We start from the raw sequence: 10,967 nt of genomic DNA, 5'->3' as shown, positions 1-10,967 counted from the left end.
TTTCCTTGATCTCCCGTTGGCATTTTCCAATAATTATCAGTATCACAATTAAATTTATGCACACATCAAAGTGAGATAAGATTCTTGAGAGGGTCAAAATTAAAGGACAAACTCCACGCTATATGGCCTTTTCATTGTTCCACACTTAAAGTCATGCTATATTCTTGACTTCTCTTTATAAAATCCCAATGGAAATTCCATAAGGTAAAGCAAATAATTGTCAAAAGGAACCATGAAAAGGGCTTAAAATATGTATTATAAGTGACTTAAAACCCAATTTTAGGCATTATCCACCATAAAGGTTTAACATAATACAAGCCTTGTAAGTCTAGGAGCCCAAAAATCCTTGCTAATTGTTATAGGTCCAAGGATTCAGGCTATTAAAAAATTAATGAGACCCCCCAAAAGGCTGGTGAGACCTACATTGAAACATCTAAGTACTAATACTTCATATCTCACTCATCATTCTATTTAAATGAAATCACTCTAAGACTACAAAGTTCTTGAAAGTAAAACTACTTTTTTGGTATGTTGAAAAAAGGCAGCAAAGAAATCCTGCTATGGGTCACCCATTAAGGTATCATATAAGTTCATTTCTTGCCCCAATGGTAAAAAACTTTATGCTAGTGTCTAGTCCTTGTCCCACCTCCCGAGCCACTTTAGATGTCTTCATAGAATCTCACAGAGAAGTGCAGAGACTCACCTGTCACCATCCAAAGAAAACAACATTGGTTAGATTTCAGTGGGAAAGCAAGCTTCAAATCCCCTACACAGTTGTTATCCATGTCAATCCACTTGATTTCACAAAAACATCCTAGGGGCTCTTGGCTTTTTCAAGGGTAAATAAAGTCTAACAACTCATGAAAGTGTTCCCTTGTATGCTGCGTCACATAATACTAAATCAAACAATGCAGTAAAGGTGACTCTTTTCCTTGACTTTTCCATTGATCCATGTTAATGACCACATCAATAATGTGCTTTAAATCATCTCTAACAAGTAAGTTTTTCAATAGAGACTACTAAACTCCTGAGTTTATAAGCAAGTGCTAGTGTTACTAATTCTTAATAAGTTTCTCATTATATACTCTAATTTTTTTCTATATTTCCAAGTTCTATTATCACTGTCACACTATACCAGCTATGCTGACTGTTTCTCAGGGTTCATTGGACTATACAGCACTCTGACAGTGTTCTTTTAAAATTAACCAAGGCATATGTCAATATTCATCCGTGCATGATATCAATGAACTGCCCCATTACATAAAATGGCCTTCGTTTTGACCGCTATTAAATGGTTATATGGCTTTGAGAAGCTATGGAGGTTCTGGACCCCAGTCCATCGAATGCTAATGTGGAAGAAACGTTGCAAGCAGGTAGACTTTTCACGCCAATATTGTAGCGACCCTATATTTATGTCCTGAATGCTGCTCACTGCCTATTTGGTGGGACCAAATTATAAAGCTTACTTCTACTGGAGACGGCACTATCCTTGCTGTCAGTACCTCCTATTGATGGGTATAGTAAGCGTTATGCAAGACCCTTCATCCTAATCTCCTTCATGGCTCGCAGTGACTGAGTATTCCGTCTTCTCCATGTCTCTCTAAGATCCTTATGCACCTAGATGCACTCCTCTACGTCGGGGTGGCACGTAATACTATCGTCACCATTTTATTACAAAAAGAAGCTACGGTAGATCTAGAACCCGGTGGGATTTAATCTGCAACCTACGCTACATAAAATGGATGTGACCTTTGCGAGGAACTTTAAAAGTCGAAGTGCTCTTTTGAGGTTGTGTAAGCTCTGGCCACTATTGAGCTATACAAGGCTGTGGTATGAGAAACCATCCTCGAGCCATGGCGCTTGTAACATAAACATATATTGTTGTCACACAACCTAAGTGAGGGAAAATTCAAAGTTGGCGCTTCATCCTTCCGGCCGCAAGTATCTAGACCATCATGGTGCGCTTCACTGTGCCATAACCAGGGCACTCAGCCGGCAGTCATTTCGTGTCTTGTATTTCTTGAGGTCGTAGTGGTTGATAGGGGGAAGTGAAGGTTACCTGCATGGTGTGGCTTCACAGCTGTCAAGTCGCTCATTGCTAGCACCATGTGGCGTTTACTCCATAAACTGCTTCGTAACCTCGGACTACTGACTATATTATGTTCGTAATGGTTTTGTGTTTGAACCTTGTGAGAACATCGTCTGTGCATTGCGCCATTCCCTATCTCCACCCTTTCGGTTGCAAGGGGAGTATTGACGTACTTCCTGGTCTTGGTTGGCTCCTCACACGCTATCCTTGGGCCATTGGTTGGTCCTCAGCCCATCGTGGGAGCCGTTGTCTCATTGTGGGACTTCACAAGTTCAGTGCATAAGCTGGAGTAGCAGGTCAGTGTCAATAAGCATACTACATACATTTGTTACTTAGGTCGGGTCGACCCAGCGTCCCCAACTTGGCTTCCACGTGCTTCCTCGAAGCAGTCGGCCCTGCGTCTTATTCATTCCATACGTTTATGGAGCCCCTCACCGTTCCTAGCGTTGTAATATACAGACTGACCTGTTCGATGACCATAGTGTTGTGCCTACTATCACGTAGTATTGAAGCTCTCCCTCCTGCTTTGGGACCTTCACCACGCCGTCAGTCTCGTCAGGCCACTTGGAGCTCGTGTATCAAGGTCTGTGAAAGGTGAAACCGTTCTCAGTGTTGCCACTTGAAAGCCAATGTGGTATCCAATGCTTTCTCGGGCTCTGAGCTGAGGTCCTCGTGTCCTTCAAGTGCAAAATCCCTCAGTGCAAATTCCAAAGTGGTTTATTGCTTTGGCGCAAGTTCTAGGATGGTCGTGGCATGGTTGTTGGGCGTGCCAGGGCATTCAATGGGTCAGTAATCACCTACTATGGTGCACTCGACCATTGTGGCTCCTTATCATACATTGCAATATCCAATGGTCCTCAACGGTCCTTGGGTAGAACATGGTCTCTTTCCTCCTCTCACTTACGGAGAGGTTTGTCCACAGGTACCAGGGTTGCAACCCTATGGTTTCTCAATTTCCCAGAGGTATGATGTAACAATTTCTAGTCCTAAAGTGTCACTTGGATCACCAAAATAATCTCTGTAACTAAATAAATCTCTCTATCATTTCATAAGCCGGTCCTAAATTAGTTCGCCCCATTGAAGTGTATTGTATCACCATTATTGGTCATTTCTCCTCATTTCTCCCATATAGGTATGTTTCTATTATCCCAACTAAATCGTCATAACCCATTCCATGCCATGTAGTTAGGACTTATAGTAATTGGTAGGGGCTTATCATTATTTGAGCACATATCCTTTGCTCCCTATTCCTTGGCAAATCCTGTGTGTGCATCTGGTATTTATAACTAGAATATTTTGTTCTCATCGAAGCCAAACCTTAATAGGATAGGTCCCTCCTTATTGACCATTTTTATAAAAATTACACATTATCTATCCATCCCATGATCAATGTGGCCGTCCCATTAATTGTCATTGAGGGTTACCTGGCTTACAATGCTTGGGTTGTCCATTTGTTCATGTCAGGCTATAGTTCGATAACGTATCTACCTATGTTTTCTCTTTTCCAACCTTGTTTGTGAGCCATAGTCAAGGTGTTTGTAACCTACAGTGTATTCCATATCTCTTTATCATCAAAAATGTTTCCCTTATTCCCCTTCTCTTTAGAAGTCTTTGCGTTCATAAGTGGTAAATCATCTATTATCTAGGTACTAGGCTATTCATCCCAAAAATATTCTTTTTCATGTAATGTGTTCTTTTTCAGAAAGCAAAGGAGATTTTTGGTAATCAAGTTAAGATTGAATAGACCAATTAGTCTAACCAAATCCATATAACCCCATGAAAGTGTGAAGCATTATAAATAAGGGATAGTACTTGCAAAACACAAAAATTATAAGCAATATTTTTTGGTCTATTACTTGCAACATGGATGAAAGAGACATCAGGATGATGTAGTTTACCTTTTCTCCAAAAGGTATGAGTCTCATAGTCTCCAATAAAAGGTCTCATAAGTGTAATAGAACTATTTAAATAAGTGGTAAACTAAGTCTCATAAGTGGGTTTATGAAAGTCAGGGCCTTTGAAGCAAGAGAGAATACATTGGATACCCAAATGTGAGATTGCAGTTCAAGTTACAACATAGCCCAATTTATTAGAGAAGGAATTTATTAGTTCTACAAATTTAATAATTAGTTTACAAAGTTTAGATTTATTTATCCCATCAATAAATGAACCATACAATTAATTCCACCATTTGGATAAAAACGTTACGAGCAAAAATCTTTGAGACAACTAAATTGAATATTTTTGACAAAATTGTAACAAATTTGAGATTTTGTCTCAATATAAAGTTTGCAAAAAATTCCAACAAATTTGAGAGTTTTTCTTAATATAAAGTTTGCATAAAAATCCAACAAAATTGAGAGTTTTTACTAATATCTAGTTTGCCAAAAAAACCACAAGATTGGTAAAAAAGTGTCAAATCCATCAAGTAGTCCAAGTTTTGAGGTCACAGTCCATTTACCTACCACCATCCAAACAAAACTACATAGTTTCATTTGGGTGAACAAGTAATGCGTGTTTTCCCTAACTTGTTATTGCTTTACCTAAGAACTAGACATTCCTCTAGATTACAAAGTAAAAAATCATGTGGTATTTTAAAATATCATAAAAATACAAGGGGGGTATTCCACACCCATAAATGAGAAACAAAAATCATTTGGTGGTATTCCACACCCAATGATAAAAACCTAAACCTCTCATGAGAAAAATACAAAAAGGGGGGTATAGTCCGCAACCTTGGGTCTTAATGTATTCCACATCCTTAAGCGAAATTAATTCAATACATGATTAAGAAAAAAGTACCTAAGATTAAAAGGAAAATGGTTAAAAGGCTTTAAAGGCAAGGAACTAAGAGAAAATTAAAAGGGGAAACAAAAGAGTAAATTAAGAGATAAAATGAAGGAAAAATAAAAGCTAAATTAGTATGTATATATATTTACATTTATATTTATATATATAGGGGAAATAAAAGGGAACATAAGGAAGGTAAGTAATTATGAATGAAAGAAATAATCTAATGAAATATTAAGAAGGGGGTAAAGGAGGGGTAATAAGTGTAAGGGGGAGGGGGCATTAAGGTCTTATAATCACAAAGGTTGGAATAATAAGGTGCTCTCTCTCTCTCTCTCTCTCTCTCTATATATATATATATATATATATATATATATATAGATATAAGGATAAATTAAAAGAAGCCAACTGGTAATCATGTCACCTTAGAAGTCTTGGCAGAAGAGAGCCTTCAAATGAAAGAGACCTATATGAGTATCCCCGAACGGAGGGAATATTATAAGCACAAACACAAAGGTGAAGGAAAGGCCTCAAGGCATAAGGGAAACCATGCATGTAGTGTGAACCAAGCCATACGATTTCCATGAAGCTCACAAAAGGAAAAAAATCCCCCCTGAGCACTATGACCACCAGAAGGCTTCCAAGTTTAAATTAGTGTGACCCGTGTTTAACCATGTCTACCAGAAGGCCTCCGAGCCTTAGTGTGACCTGCGCCTAACCAACAAGCAGTGAACAAAGTGTGCCATGAGCATGTTGAAAAAGGTGACGTTATCTGAGGCACCAAAAATGTAGAAGAGAGGCTTAAGACAAAAACCCATCAAACTATGAGTATTATGATCAGTGACTACAAACAATCAAGCATCAAGGAATCCATGGTGAATAGTTGGGGAGAACCTGAGTAAAGGTCAAGACCATAAGAGCAAAGATGCCAGAGTACACTATTTGTATAGATGTTGGCAGAGACATTGGCAGAGGTGATGCAGCTACGCAAGGAAGGGAAGGCATGAAGGTAAGTCAAGGAGTATTGAGGCAAGTATATAAAGAGAGACCAAGGTTGAAAAGGGCCAATCCACCACCCATTGGTAGTTACATAAGGTAAGGTGGTTGTTGAAAGTGGAAGGTGGAGTTAGGTGGGGGGCTAGGGGTTATTGAGTTTAGGAGGTTAGGTAGGTGTTTTAGGTAGGGGTTATTGAGTTTAGGAGGTTCGTTTGGTGGTTTAGGTTGGTGGGTTAGGGGTTAGGTTGGTGGTTTAGGAGTATAATTCATAAGGGGAATAGGGACCCCCAAAAAGGGGGGGGAAGAGTAAAACTCATAAGAATAAAAACTCAAGAAAAAAGGTCTAGAATGAGTTGGGTTGTGGGCTAGGGCTTAGGAGGTTAGGTTAGTGGTTTAGGTAGGTGGGTTAGGAGTTAGGGGTTAGCTTGGTGGATTAGGAGTACAATTCATAGGGGGAAGAAAAGTATAAATCAAACAAGAGGCCAAAAACCATAGTAACATTCTTAAACGGGTAAAAGATTGTTTTAAGAGTGTGTGAAGGAAAAAATGTAAATTTCATAAGAGCAAGAAATGATCAAAAAAGGAGGGAAAAGAGGGGGGAGGTAGGGCGGGGGAGGAAGTTGTGGTTTAAGTCACATACATAAAAAAGAAGTTTGTATAGTTCAAGGGTGGGGAAAGAGTCAAATTCAAAAGAATTAAAACTCAGGAAGAAGGGTCTAGAATATTCTTTGTAAGAGTGTGAGTAGAGAGGGGGACAGAATCATGAGTAATTATTTCAGGGTTGGGGGAAAAAAGGGAAGCATCTAAAAGTGTGTATGTGTGTGTGTTTTTCCTGACAATCAACTACCCTAACCTAACCAAAGTAATCCAGTCAATTTGCAGTTAATGAAGTAATGCCCTAACCTTGCTAAGCAATTTGGATCTCTTATGCAATCATATTTTAGAAATGGACTAACCAATTGATGCTATTAAACCAAGTATCAACCAAGAAGGCAATTTTTTGAACTTATACACATAAAGAGTTATTAAAAAGTAATAGTTCCAACCACATAATATTTCCCTCCATTATATGTAATATCAGTATCCAATTTTATTCGAGTTTCTTGCTAAGTTAAAGTAGATGACCTTGCTACATGTACCTCCGTCTTAACAAACTAAAATAGCAAAATACATATACACAAGACTACTACTTCTACTAATCTATGAAATAAGTATGCAAATGTATCTATTATAAATAACCACTAGTAACCACATCCCAAAATGTATCTATTATAAATAACCACTAGTAACCACATCCCAAAAAGGAAAAATGATGTGGCCCATATCCAAATATACTACTTGTCTGAGACTTGTCTAAAGCTATTTAGTGCTGCAAAAAAACAAAATTTAAACCCATGAGAGTTCATGTCCCTAGCATCCATAGATTGGTCCAATGAATTTTCTTTCTAGTGTCTCATGGGATTTATGTGAAACTTCAAATACAAAACCCATGCCAAAACGTCTCCAAATACCAGTTATGTCCATAATAGATTAATCATAGAATGGCTCTACCATCATTCATAAAAGGTAGAAAATTGCGTGTTAAATCCCAAAAATCAATAAATTTTATATTATGACAGCTTTCATTTATATATATCTACAAGAAAATATATCGAGCCCATAAAGTTTTAATGTGGAATCCAAAAAGAAAATGAACTCTTATAATAGTGTAAACAAACCAGGGCATCTTCCACAATCTAGCTGCCTTATTCAAATCAACAAATCAGAATAATGCTATTCTACAAACCGCTTTCCAAAAAATTCCAACTATTCACAATAGTGCACATTAGTACAAAATCCTTATAATTTCCCTTTCCAATATAAGTTTGAATCAAAGATGTTGGATACTTCATAAAGATAGTGGATATAATAGGCACTTACTATTCTCCATCATTACAACTAGATACAATTGACTGAAATACAAAATTTGTTCTCAAGTTCCCATTCATTATTCCAATGCCATCCTATGAACTCAAAGGAGTGGGAAAAGCAAAGGATATGTTCTTCCCTATCAACGTGGCTTACTAATTGTGCATGTACCATAATTTTCACCCTAATGGTCTTATGTTCATAAAACAAAGGGACTCAAGTATCTTCCTATGGCCGAGTTTCGACTATGCTGCCCTTCTTTGTGTTATCTAAGAAGAAATCATCATATTACCTCAACCTTTGCCTTACTTCACTATCCTCATCTAGGAAACCTATACTGTCCCATCAAAAGCTAAACGCGAATAAATCAATGGGGATAGGCATATGCACATCTCATATCCCTTGAGCCTAGCCTACATTAGCAGTAGATATGCTTATAATCAAAATACAGTATCATCATCATATTAAATAGAATAGGACATCCTCATAAATAGCACATAGTATCATTGTCATATTAAATAGAACAGGACATCCTCGTAAATAGCACACAAAATTTGTGTAACTAGACCCTATGACATCTGCATGTTTACGTAGCAGTCTCTACTCAACATATCAAAACTCGAGTAATAAGAGCAAAATACGTGGTTCATGGAGTCACTCTAGTTTGATAAGTGTAAGGTTCTCATGATCAGAGTGTAGTGGCTCACAACATGATAGCATGAACAATGTGAAAACGTCAAAGGCTCACAACATGATAGCATGAACAATGTGAAAACGTCAGAGGCTAAAGATTGCAAAATATTCATCCCTCCATGAAGGAATAGAATCCGCATACATTTGAAACATAATCCCTGCCAAGCAAGTCAAGTCCGCAATTCAAGGATGCCTCACTATACTACTACCAAATCAGGGTGGTCTAAGTGTAATGCCCTCATCTATTCTCGGGTAACCTTGGAGATATTACATGCTTTTCCAATCGTTTGTATGTGATGCACGTATGTGATACCCCACCCATTGTTAACGCTATTAATAGTAAAACAACTATATGATATTTAGCACTACCTAAGAGCATTCGGCATCCCATCATCGTATCCTTTATTCCTCGTATATCATGAAGAGATACTATCCCATCAGAAGATAAACAAGAAGAACTCAGTGGGGGACCTCGTTGGGGCAATTTTGGTGCACAATGATGGTGAAACATTATTTAGTGTGGAGGTCCCTAATCCAACCAAGAGGTCGGGGGCTCCATTAGATTGGACATGGCTCAATATTGTTATCCATGGAGCCTAGTGCAACAATCATAAGCAAGGCAAAAAACTCATATCATCAATTCCACACACTGTAATGTTTTGTATTATGAAAGTGTGGCAAACCTAGCAAGCATTACTGAAATGAAAGCATAGTGGAAATGTGAGCTTCTCGTAAATGAGTGAGGCTGAATAGTTGATTGGGCCATTTCCTCAGGCTCCAGTCAAGGTAAGCATAGGTAATCCATTATGGTGTCTCTTTGAGACACTCCGTCATGAGAGCTATGTTCTCCAAGTGAACTGTCATCAGAGGCAGCATAGCGAGGGGGGGGGATAGTGTAAACGAAGTAGATCTCTAAAGAGGAGGGAGCTCCTACCTTATCCAGAAGCATGAATAGGCTAGGTATGGTAATACCTTGTTTATTCCTATTTTTAAAGGACGTCAGAGGCTGCATGAAGCTGTGTCTCGAGATGCGTCCCCTTCCCCCAATAGCGTGTGAGCAAATGGGTGTCATTAGTGCAAGTCAAGGAACTCGTCATTTCTATTTACAGCTTATGCAAAGTGTGTGGAGAAGAGGAGAGTATCCAAATCTCCTCGATTCTTGTACAAGCTTATAGAGAAACACTCAAAAAGTGGCTCCAACACCAAGGCCGGCTGCTTCAAACGGCGGGCTTTGGTGCCAATCTGAGCCAAGGAGTAATATGCATTATCACGTTTGCCAATTTCCAAACTACTCCATTACATCCTTAGTAACTGCAAGGTTGTGATCATTGCATGCCATATGGCCATGCCTTGCCCTTGAATTAACCTCAAGGTCATGTTTTTCACCAAGGGTACATGAGGATCCTTCTTAGGTCCATTCCATGCCCCCTTATACCCATTGTATATTCTTGTGATTCGGTTGGTTGTGCATCATAGAAAATATATGGCTATCCCGAATGTTCCATAAACACTTCCATTTGTTTATCTAGTGAGCTTATCATATGTGATTCGACTAAAATATGGATGATTCCCTTTCTAAAAAATATTAATCCCCCTTACCCCTATAATAAGTGGAGTGTTTGCATCATATCATGAGTTGGTTAAGGGAAAGGGTCCAATAGCTTGGTTTTTTCAATTTTGTTAAGTCATTTCTAGCTAACTATACTTTCCCCTATAAGGTTGGCTAAGTCTTTTGTAGCTAATTATACTTTCTTCTATAAGGTTGGCTAACTCAAAATAATGTTTAGAGTGTGGGTCCAATTGTCCATGACCATGAGATAATTTTAGTCTATAGCATGCAAGCAACCCGAATGATTCTCCAAAGGTACATAGTGCCATCCCCCAGGGATGATGTCCAAAGTATGATTAATTACAAGTGATCTTCCTAATCTGGGTCCAAATGTCTAGGGATAAAGTATAATCTTGGTCTATAGTATGCAAGCAAGTCATCAATTTCTTCAGGGTATATAGTCTCATTCCCTTGGGTTAACATCCAAAGCACAATCCCCACTATCACATCTCCCAAGGTTAAGGGGTCCCTATGTATGGGGTTGGGTGTGAATAAAAATCCACTCACAAGGGTATAAAAAAGTCAGCAGCTATGCACATTTCAGCGACGCTCATGAAGCTGCAATTGACATTCAGGATGGCATGACTGATTCTGACAGCGACAATGATGGCTATAAATCAAATCATCGCGACAAGAAATATTCAAAGAAGAGAAGCACTTCCCACAAAGATCGCACCACCGAAGACAGAGTGGAAGCCATGGCCCTAAGAGTAAAAGAAGAAATGATGCAGGCCATCGAGCAAAAGTTGCATGTCTCTCAGCCACCACAATACCCACGAAGAGAAAATATTTGGTGGCCACATTGTATGGCCAACCATACAGCCAATGAATGCCCGATCTTGAGGAACAAACTCAACCCAATAGAAGTGGCTCATCCCCCAT

At 38.7% G+C, this 10,967-nt stretch overlaps 1 long non-coding RNA gene across 1 annotated transcript; it reads right to left on the bottom strand.

The window, feature by feature from the left end:
- Positions 1-462: 462 nt before the first annotated feature.
- LOC147896156 (uncharacterized) lies at positions 463-2,651 on the bottom strand. The gene is made up of 2 exons (XR_015541850.1): positions 2,060-2,651; positions 463-703 (listed from the first exon to the last, which is right to left on the bottom strand). It is a non-coding gene; the product is annotated as an uncharacterized LOC147896156 (long non-coding RNA).
- Positions 2,652-10,967: the final 8,316 nt, after the last annotated feature.

Source organism: Dipteris shenzhenensis, chromosome 12 (genome assembly GCF_047967505.1).
Source record: "Dipteris shenzhenensis isolate YYH24624 ecotype China chromosome 12, Dip_SZ_1.0, whole genome shotgun sequence".
Classification (NCBI taxonomy): Eukaryota; Viridiplantae; Streptophyta; class Polypodiopsida; order Gleicheniales; family Dipteridaceae; genus Dipteris; species Dipteris shenzhenensis.
This window is presented reverse-complemented; position numbering and strand designations above follow the sequence as displayed.